This window comes from Poecilia latipinna, unplaced genomic scaffold (genome assembly GCF_001443285.1).
Source record: "Poecilia latipinna isolate Pla-1442-1.1 unplaced genomic scaffold, P_latipinna-1.0 Scaffold2095, whole genome shotgun sequence".
In the NCBI taxonomy this organism is placed as follows: domain Eukaryota; kingdom Metazoa; phylum Chordata; class Actinopteri; order Cyprinodontiformes; family Poeciliidae; genus Poecilia; species Poecilia latipinna.
The window spans coordinates 92,377-103,041 of NW_015114711.1; the positions used below are offsets into that span (position 1 = coordinate 92,377).

At 39.8% G+C, this 10,665-nt stretch overlaps 1 protein-coding gene across 1 annotated transcript in view; it reads right to left on the minus strand.

Annotated features, from left to right (window-relative positions):
* LOC106936196 (caM kinase-like vesicle-associated protein) overlaps positions 1-9,186 on the minus strand; it is a 50,082-nt gene extending 40,896 nt beyond the window's left edge. Inside the window, exon 1 of the mRNA XM_015017043.1 lies at positions 8,905-9,186. The gene's annotated coding sequence lies outside the window, so the exon portion shown is untranslated. The remainder of the gene's footprint in view (positions 1-8,904) is intronic.
* Between the last annotated feature and the right edge of the window lie 1,479 nt (positions 9,187-10,665).

Sequence of the window (10,665 nt, forward strand, 5' to 3'; positions counted from 1 at the left end):
AAGATAAACTTTTATCTTTTAATTCCAGTCTTTTTGGCCCTGTCAAACTTACCACAGATTTAATGCAGCAGTTTAATGTGGGGATTTAGAGTTCAACAATTCAGTAATGGAACTTTATTACTGAATTTATTACTGTATTTGCAATTTACCAAATAAAGTTCCAGTAATGGAACTTTATTTGCTAAATTGCAAATACATTTGTAATTTAGCTGTAATGTTATTCACACTCTCAACAACTCATTTATTGTCAAGTTCATGTTGCACAGTATATCCATGATCCCGGTCATGGATATGTTGTACAATGCTTCTTTTTTTCTTTTTGCCTTACTTTCAAAATATGAGTCTTGTCTAAAGAAAAACATCTTAATTTCCCAGGCTCAATAAAAGCTCAAGAAGCAACTGGACAGTGTTTCATGAGACGGACTTAACTGGTAAATACTGTGGGATTTTGTCTTGTTGGATATCTTTGCAATAAGATCTTGTTACATGCAGTGCTTTAAGTTGGCCAGTATGAATCGGTACGCAGCACAACCACTTTTAAATTTCACCCCTCAGCGTACTGAGACTTTTACTGGTGTCTTCGCTTCTCTGTCAACATGCGTTTCCCCTACAGCGCTGCTCACTTGGCTCTCTGCACCACCCAGGCGGCTCTCTCCCGGCCCGTAACCACCGCGCTATACTCAAAACACCAGAGGACTACGGCGACCATGAAAGCTAAAACATCCTGCTCTGGTGAAGTAAACCCAGCGTCCTCCCACCTCTGTCCTGAGGTAGTGTTCAGTCATCGGATAAAACGTTGGATAATACTGCTAAACGGCCATGGGTTTGTGGAGACCAGGCCTAACACTGAGAAAAAAATATATGTACATATTAGAGAAGGAAACAGGAACAGTAGTAAGCTTATTGAAATTTTAAGTCTAAAAGGCACTCATCACTACTTTGTTTTTAATGAGCTTTTAGTTTATTTATTTTTTTCAGTGTTACTACTTTAACGCCATGAGGAAGTTAATAAAGGTGACTCCATGACATTTTAAATTTGGCTCATGAGGATTTCATTTAGAACTGGCTCTGTTTTTTTGTTCTTTGTATTTTTTGTACAACAGAAAAAAAATTACATCCATATTGGTATGACACTAAGGTAAGTTATAGCACTTATTTTTCCATTTAAAGGGGAAGTTTTATGCGTTTTCCACCCACATAGTGCCATTTTATAAAACAATAACTATGTCACCTTCAGTTGTTATAAAAGTGTTCTATATCAAATATTACTTAAATGAAATTTGACTTTGTGATTTAGAACATTGAAATTGGGCCCTGTCTCTTTAAGAAACTCTGGCTCTTTCCAACACTCTGCCTTTGGGAAGTCATGACAACATGACTCCTTTATTAAGCCTTTAACAATGTTTTTACCAGCATTTCACTGAGAAGTAGCTCATATTATGAACTCAGCTGATGTTCCATCGGGTGTTTGCTAATTGCTGCTGGCTAGTCTGAAGGATTTGTTTGGGGGAGAACTGTGAGACAGAAGCTCAGAAACTTGAAAACTACAAGGAGGAGCTTCGTCTTAGTCCCTCCAGGTGTTTTTTACAGCTGAATGGTTGCCATGGAGATTAAAGGACTCCTCAAACAACAATGAACGAATCAAAGCAACACTCCAGGTAAATTTTTGATGAGGGAATATCATCATAACATGATGTAAAGTTCTGCCCCTTTAAAGCTCTGGATAAATGCAAGTTTAATGGAAACACATTTCCTGTCATTCTTCGAACTCCATTAGTATTTTGGTTTTGCTGTTTTGCAGTTCCACTTTCAAACAAGAATAAACCAAACTTATTTTTAAATGTCATCAGTTTCTCCAGGTGGCACCAGTCACAGAACCTGCTACAGTACCCATTATCCAATCAACCCCTGTTCCCTGTGACTAAACGCAGGCAGGCGGTCAGGGTGACAGATTGCGTTGTGATGACATTAGTCCTCCGTTATAATGCAGAGAGGTATAGGATGAGTCAGCTCTGGACCACAACAAACGACACCACTTGCTTCTCCGTAAGTGAATGGCTCGCCAAGGAAAATGCCCAGAGTAGCAACACGAATCGATGCAGAGGTGAAATATTAATCCGTTTCCATTTAAAATTCCCCTTCAATTTTTCTATTTGTGGATAGTGGGCAGAGCGGCTCTTTGATGCTGCACGCTTGAGCAGCCCTTCCTCTAACAACTAGGAGCAACCACAATAAAGACACCTTCTGTCTCGTATCTACGGTATCTCCTGGGGTTTAATTTAACACCTCCCGCCACAGCCCTGGTTTAATGCACTGTTTCCTCCTCAGAAACTGAACTGGGGCTGCTGCGTATCATTGAAGAAGAATTACTGCTCAAGCCTTCTCTGATAGAAGCCCGTTAATGACAACAAAGTCAAACTGAGTCAGCAACTTGTTCGTCAAAGCGTCAAGGCGAGAGCCAAGCAGGCAGAAGGCGGTAAAAGGTGAGAGGCAGATGCTGCATCGCTCACTGACACGACACAAAACATTTTAACAGGTAAAACCAGGAGGAAGTTAAACGTTAGAGCAGTGATCACATTTAACGTTTTTTCTTGCAGGTTTCTTGTTAATTCAACAAACTTAAGAGCTCGTAGTGGAGCGAGTGCACCATATGGTCCTGGAAGCAACCAGCCTGGGATTCATACCCGGCCCTGGGGCATTTACTGCAACCTTCCTGATCGACCAGCACCACAAAACCAATAAAAAACAAAGAACCTTTGGCGATGTAACTTAGATATCATCACAGAGCATATTTTCTATTTCCTCTTGTCAAGTTCCACTACTGAACACATTTATTGGCAGTCCCAAAAGTGAGTATTTCTTTTTTTTTTAGTTGACAAAATAAAAGTGTTATTGAGAATGTTTTAACAAAGTCAACATGAGTAAAACTGCTGGAATCCCTTTAAAAATGTAAATAAAGTATGTTCTTTTTTTAACTTCCTAAGAAGTTTGCCATTGACGAACTAATTTGTTTCATTGAAGTAAAAATATGACGCAAAGACCCAACTCTATCAGACACTGGTCTCTAGGCTGGATGATGATTTATATTGATCTCATCTCAATGACGAGGATGGTCAGTAAAGGAGAAACATCTCTTGGCGAAGTAATGAAATTACTAAAAGCTGAGGTCTGAAATTTTCAAAACAGTCCATAAGAAACCAGCTGTTTCTTATGGGAACAGATATGGCTAGCCACTGCCGTTTGTTCAGTGCTATCTGGCTTTCTTTCTGCATATTCCTGTAGACTCTTAAATGTCTAAGCTTCCCCTCCAAAGGCTGGTGTTTGCAGCCTCATCTGGTTGTGCATACAGAAGGCAAGAATCTCATAAGTATTCTGATGATCTGCTGGTTTAGGACATGAATGCCGATGTAGCATAATTTATCCTTTTTAGATTCATCTGTCATCTTTCATTATGTGAGCATCCATCCTTTCATGATGAGATTAGCAGCTCACAGGCAGATTTCAAACAGCAATTTAACTACAGATTGTTTTTTATTTCTAGTTACCTACCTCCCTTTTCATCTCTTTAATCTCTCACTTCTCAGAGCGTGATATTGATCCACTAAAAAGCAGATCAGTCTACACTGTACGCCCATCTGCAGGATACATCCCATCTCTCCCTGTGCGGTTCCTCTCGTTGTTCTCCCGTTTCTGTGGCGACGGCTTCGGTCATGTGAGGACAGCTTTGCTTTCTGTTTCATGGAGCAACACCAAACAGCAGCAACGACATTTCAAAACTCAATCAAACTGCGTCCGGCTCCTTAAGTCACGCCAAACGAATCAACACGTGGAAGCGAGAGTCGACTTGATTCTCTCTGATGGTTTACACGAAGCGATTTGCCCGAGATGTCTGGGAGCGTCATATCGCATTTGCACGCTGTCGCGTTCTCTGAAACAGAATGCCTCCGCAGGCTGTTTGAAAACGACTTCTAATGAGCAAATGTTTAATTATGGAACTTCCTTTATTTTACTGACTCGTGTAAAATGAAGGAGGCAGACTTTGAGTTTATGAGACGAACCTCGCATGCGGGTTACGTAAAGTCAAAATGAGTCGGCCTCTGCGGCGGCTGAGCTTTTGATTTCACTCTTCAAAGCATGAGACTGCAGTCAGAGTCCACACTGAACGGCGCCGGGTCCTATCTTATTACTGCAGATCTAACTTTTCCACACTGGTGGATGTTGTCTCTGTTTGATTTCATTAGGCTTCTCTCTCCTCCATCACACGGAAATCCTCACAGTTATTTCCAAGGCCCTCTATTGTTACGGTCTCATCGTTTCAAGTGTCAAAAAGTATAATAAAACACCGCCTTTTCTCAACTTTTTTAAGGGTAAAAATCTTAAAAGTGTTGTGTATATTTGTAGTCAGACCCCTTTTACTCTGATGCGGCTAAATAAAATCAAGAATAACGAACTGGCTGTTTGTAATTTAATGTCAGTGTGAATACTGCTGTTGTATGAAGTGCTCAGAGGTTTGTTTGAGAATAAAACAAACAGTATCACATAGACCAAGGAACATGGGAGACAGGCCAGGGTTAAGGGTTAGAAGAAGTTTAAAGCAGAATTAGTTTAGAAAGTAACTACCAAGACATGGCCGTCCACCTTAGACAAGAGGCTGGGCAAGAAGACCATTCATCAGTTTATGAAGAAAAAATCATACAAGCCGTGTTTAATCCGCTTTGATTGAAATCCAGTCCATTTTCTCTAGAAAGTCCGGTTTGTTTGGGGAGGGTTAGGGAATGCATAAACCCCTAAAAAAGTGAACTGTGGCCCGCCTAAAAACCTATGTCTCGGTTTGGTTGAAGTGAATTCTGGTGTGGTTTGAATGTCTATGTGGATGCGAGCGGACCAGAGACCGCTTCTAAAGCAGGAAGTGGACTGTAGCGCAGGGCATTCTGGGTAAAAACAACCAAAACAAACGTGTCTAGTGGCAGAAATGGCTCGTGATCTTTAACCAACAACAACTGCTAAAATCTGATGCTTCTCCATTTCTGCTCACATTTCGTAAAGGAGGAAGTTCAGGGTCTTGCTGCAGCGCCACCTCAGGTGAGGTGGGGGAAGGTTTCTCAAAGGGTTTTTGTTCATTTGACACAGTGCGGTGTGAAAGTGAATCGCACCTGTCAAAAATGTAACAAATGTTGCAACTTTGGTCCCCAGTCGAACTGAATCTACCGGATTATCAGGTGTGGAAAAAACCCAAAGTCATAACAAACATCCGGTAAAATGACATCCAAACGATTCTTTACAATTCAGAATTATACATTATTGTCTTTTGGTTTGTTACATAATATCTGAATAAAAAAAATTATTTTGTAGAAGCCCATTTGTGCTTTTGTAAGTCTGTGCTAACAGATCCCAATGCCATCTATCCGTAGAGCGCAGAAGAATCAGTATCCCTCTCCTCCTGTTCTGTGGTTCATTTGAAAACGTCTCCATTGCCCTCAATAAATCAGCAGCTATTGCAAATTTGTGCCTTGACAGTCACATTTGCAAAGCACTCCTCAAAAGTGTTTCCTTCTCCACGTTGCCAGCAGCTCACAGAGAATTAAGAGCGGATGACGAGGGAAAGTTGGAGTCGTTTTCCCCGGAGATCTAATTGTGTACAAACTGGGAGGCCGTGGTGGTCCACTGCCGTTTCCTGAGAGCGGCTGGCTGCGGCTGCCGCCTCGAGGGACACCTGGGGGGCCAAAGGAGGTCTTCTGGGTTTGAAAAAAGAAAGTCATTATGCTCTGCTCGCTGGCAACTTGAGGGCACGTCATAAGGAGGAATGCCATTAATCTATAATGGTGATGCTCCTGCGGGTGATTTCTTTTTCCTGTGGGACTCAAAGCATGTGACTCAGCTGCCAGATACACAGTTAGTGACCAACCTCACAAGTAGAACAAATGAAATGCACATCTTAGACAGAGCTGGTCTCTAACATATTATATCAGGACCGGCGGAAAGTGGCATGAGGCCCTAAACAACTGGAATTCACGTGCGTCAAACTCAAGGCTCGGGGGCCAAATCTGGCACGCCGTAGCTTTATATGTGGCCCTCCAGACTCCAAATTACACCAATAAGTTCTTCCAGTTTTTCACAGTTTTTCAAATCAACAAATCTCCACATTTTTTTCCTGACTTTACCACAAATTTTCTCAAAACTGGTCAAAAACATTGAGCTCAAGTCACTGCCGCCTCAGCCTTGATGTCAAGTTGTAGTCTGTAATTGATACGGTGAATAATAAAAAGTCACATATTTGACATCACACACTTGCACAAATGTAAAAATTCCTTACAAGCATTTCTAAACTGGCGCCACAAAATCTGACCTTTTATTGCATTAAAACAATCAGAATCCTGGAGGAACACCTATTTATTGATATTTTAACAATTTAATAGGTTTTATCAATATATTCTGGCACAACCGGCCCTTTAAGAGCTTTCCGATTTTTGATATGGTCCAAAATGAAAATGAGTTTGACACACCAACTGTAATTTAATTGGAGGATCCACAAATAGATTAGCTGATTGCAATTAATATACACATTGGAATAATGTAATATTTTGCTCACGAGCAACTCGGTCTAGGAAATGTGACCGCAGCTTAAGCAAAGCAGTAGAAAATCTTAAAGTAGACAAGAAAAATTATTAGAATAATTTGGGAGAAATATCTTTTTATGTCTTGGTTAAAATGTTTCACAATAAATCCATTATCAGTGTGGAATGTCTCTCTCTTCAGGTTTGACCAGTCTACAAATTGTTGGTAAATTTGTCCAGTCCTGAGGTGGTTCTAATGTTTTTAAATAAAAATTAAACTGTGAAATGCTCTCCTTCACAAAAACAAGTTTCTGTTAAAAACAACAGCTCAACAGCTATGTAGCAGCAAGCCAAGCGCCAAGTTACACGCTAACTTTAGCAGCTACTTATTAGATAGTTGAGGGATTCTTTGCTTAAAAATTCTTTGTATCTCATCACTTCACCATTTTTTCTACATTCTGCCAAACAAGAGGTATAAAAGTAGTAGGAGTTTCTTTACACAGCAGCCTGACTAGCCATCTTTATTAGCTAACACTGCTAATCAGAGCACGGCAGCTCAGAAACTACTTCCTGCATTACTTCAAAATAAGAGTCTCAAACAGTTTCAATCTAAAAGCATTTTCATATCCAGGGTTCATAACAGTTTACACTCACTTCACTGTTCAGAGCCGCACACAGAGGAACAGCACAGCAGTTTACGAGACAGATTTCACTTGACTGATAAATGTTGTAGCCTCTTAATATCATGAGATCTCAGGCCCCTAAATCTCATTATTCGTCTGTTTTGTGTGGAACTGAGTGTTTCTAAACCTGTAAATTCAAGTACTCTTGAGGCACCTGGTCAAGCAGAAGGACTTCAGAGTTCGCTTATACCTCAGGCTGACTCTGGACTGCATCTTATTCTGTTCTTTCACCTGTTAGTTTTCTTTTCCGATATAAGTTTTTATCAGAAAACTGTTGACTTTCATCGTCCTTTATATGTGCTAAATAAGAAAACCACAAACTCACGATTTAGTGATAATAAAAACCCTAATTAGGACTGGCAGACAGCTCCTCAACCCATAGGAAGCAGCTACAAAAATATTTTTAAAGCAATAAAGAAAAAAGTTGAATACAATTTTGACTAATTATATGTGTAAGTTATAAATAAATGACATCTGTGTTTCACATTTTAAGTAATTCTGTCACATTTATCCGGGGGATGAGAATATAAATGAATAGATGAATCGATGGAACTCATGAAATAAATATAATCATGCATGATTTTAACATGGAAACACCTCCAAGTTTTTTTATTTTATTACTTAATTATGCAGTAAGTAAATTTAGACAATAAAACAATTATAATTTTATTTTTAACTCCATTTATTTCCAGTTAATCATAAATCGTGAAATAGATCAAATAACTGTTGTGTTTATTCACCTGTACTTTACTATAAAATAATTGAAGTTGTCACTACGGTCCCCCAAATGTATTCTGACAAGTGATTGGCTAATCTACAGTTAATCCAATCAATTTTATTGACTGAATCAAAATAAGCCACGCCCATTAATTCCGATGGTTAAGGTTTAAAGATTAAATTAATTCCTTGAATTTATTTACTCAAGTATGACAGCATACAGCCATAACATGGAAAAATTATGCGGGTTTTTTTTTAAGGTAATTGTCTTAAATAATCAAGCAATTACCTGATAATTGATCTATTAATTTGTTACTGATTTTATTGTACTAATGACACAAGTAGGTAATCTATTTATTTATTTATGGGATTGTGTCACTTTTGGACTTCCATATGATGCAAAGTTATGAGTTTTCATTCAACAACGTTGAATGAAAACTCAACATTTTTTCACAGACGACCCTAAGCGGTGGTTGGGTGGCTGAGCGCCGCTCGGCGTTGTGGCAGCACCATCCTCACCGGGCTGCAGCAGCAGCACCAAACTGCAGGAGAAGTGCGCCCGCGGAGCCACGGCAATAATGAAGTGCTGCAATAAACTCCTGACCAGAACTTACGGCCCCTGAGCCAAATGAAGTTCATTTGGATCCTTGGTGATGCCTCTACTTATTTAAACTTCGTCTGACATGTTGAAATTAACCGTTTTTCAAGTAAATTTATCAGAAACGGACACAGTTAAACCACGTGTTTTGTAAATTGGTTTCAAATTAAATAAACGTGTCTAATAACCACTAACGCACTCAACTTGTTTATCCACTCAAACAACGATTTAGGACACTCCATTTGTACCAAAAAGTGTTGAATGATACAAAAATGAGAGGACTCGTCGCTTCCTCTGCGTACCCAACAAAATTTGTATCGCCTTTCAGAAAAAAAAAAAAATCCGAACTTACCTTGGCAGCAAACTGCGCCTCTAAATGCGGGGGTCCAGTCACGGTCGGAAAGTCGACTTTTGTCAACGGAGAATCCCGCCACTTCCACTGAGACTAAACGTTCCGGCGAAGTTCGGAGGTATAAAAGTACTTCTGAGCCAATTTCTTGCGCTCCTGCAGCCTGTGGTACTGTACCATCTGTTGTGCCTGTGCGCGTCGAGGGGAGAGAGAGGAGGAAGGAGAGGAGGAGGAGAGGGAGGCTGTGAAGGGTCCGGAGCGCGCGGACACCGGTGGATGTGAGAGCGAGTCCGCGCGCGCATGGGAGATTACGGAGTCTCAAAAGGGAAATCGACGTATGGCTAATAATTAGCAGCGCGACCACAGAGTCCGTGACTTCAAGCATCTTTTATTCGGTGAAAGGAGGCGAATGTTTGCAGCCTTAGTTTCACTTATGCAATTCTAAAGAAAATAAAAAATAAAAATCTAGATTCTATTGCAGTACCATAATTGCTCTTTGAAAAATCCAACCGCACTTTGAGAATATGTCTAGAAGTTACAGGCAAACACGCAACAATTTCCTTTGAAATAAACGTAATATTTATTTGTAATTTAGGTACTTATATTGACAGACTTCCTGTTTGCCTGGGAAATAGATAAGACGTGATGCAGAAGTCACAAAACTGGATGAGGTCCTATCTGCATCTTGTCACTACATTTTTTAAAATCTTTAAATACTCTACATGCCTCTTTGGAGCAATTTTCTGTATGTATCATCACAGATGTGCAGTTTACAAAACTCTGCAGGGACTTTACCTGTAGGATTAGGTGAGTTGGTCAAAAATAAAAAAGTCTAAAGCCTTTTAGTGTCATTAAGCCTCCAGAAAGACGACATGCAGAATGTGTCAAGTGGGTCTGAGGTTTAATATATTTTGCATAGCTTATGATTTAAGGAAGATTTGGTTTACAGATATATACCAAAAATTAACTTTGGTTAACTCAAACAAAATACATAAATAAATAAAAAATCTTGTGGACGAAAGAATTAAGACACCCTACTAATCTGGAAGACCTTGTTTTTGTCAACGTTTTATTTGGCTAATCCTTCATGTTTTACTCTCAGACTAAAAGTTTGAACACTCTACATGAAAGTCAAACCTTGTGCAGTCTCTTTCCGACTGTGCAGGCCTTTTTATCTCAACAGTGGCAAAATCCTGCTGAAGGTCATCTGATGACAATTTGGGGTTTCTGAAGACTCCTTTTAGCATCCTGCTCTCAGGGTGAACTTGCTCATAAAATGAGATCAGCAGATGTGCAGTTCCACCTGGTGTTTGCTAATTCATACTGGCTAGTCTGAAGGAGCTGAATGGGGAGGGGTGCTATGTCATGTGGAAGGTCAGATGCTTTGAAACTGCAGCTAAGAGGAAGTGCTTCGTCCTCGAATGCGGGGCTAGGTCCTCCCAGGTGTTTTGTTCAGCTGAATGGTTGCCATGGGAGATGAAAGGATTTCTCAAACATGCACGAAGGAATAAAAGGAACACTCCATCTATGATTTTGACGAGGGAATAATGCTAACTATATAAATATCTCAAAAAAGTTGAGTTTATCAATCAATCAGTCCTATTTATTCAGACACAAATATGGTCCATAATAAACAAAAACAGAATAAGCAACATATCCATGATCACACTTGTATTACAAATATATTTTCCATATTTGCAGATATCTAAACCGTCGATTGTGGACTGATGCTAATCCCAGGTTAAGGAGAGATTTCTTTTAACT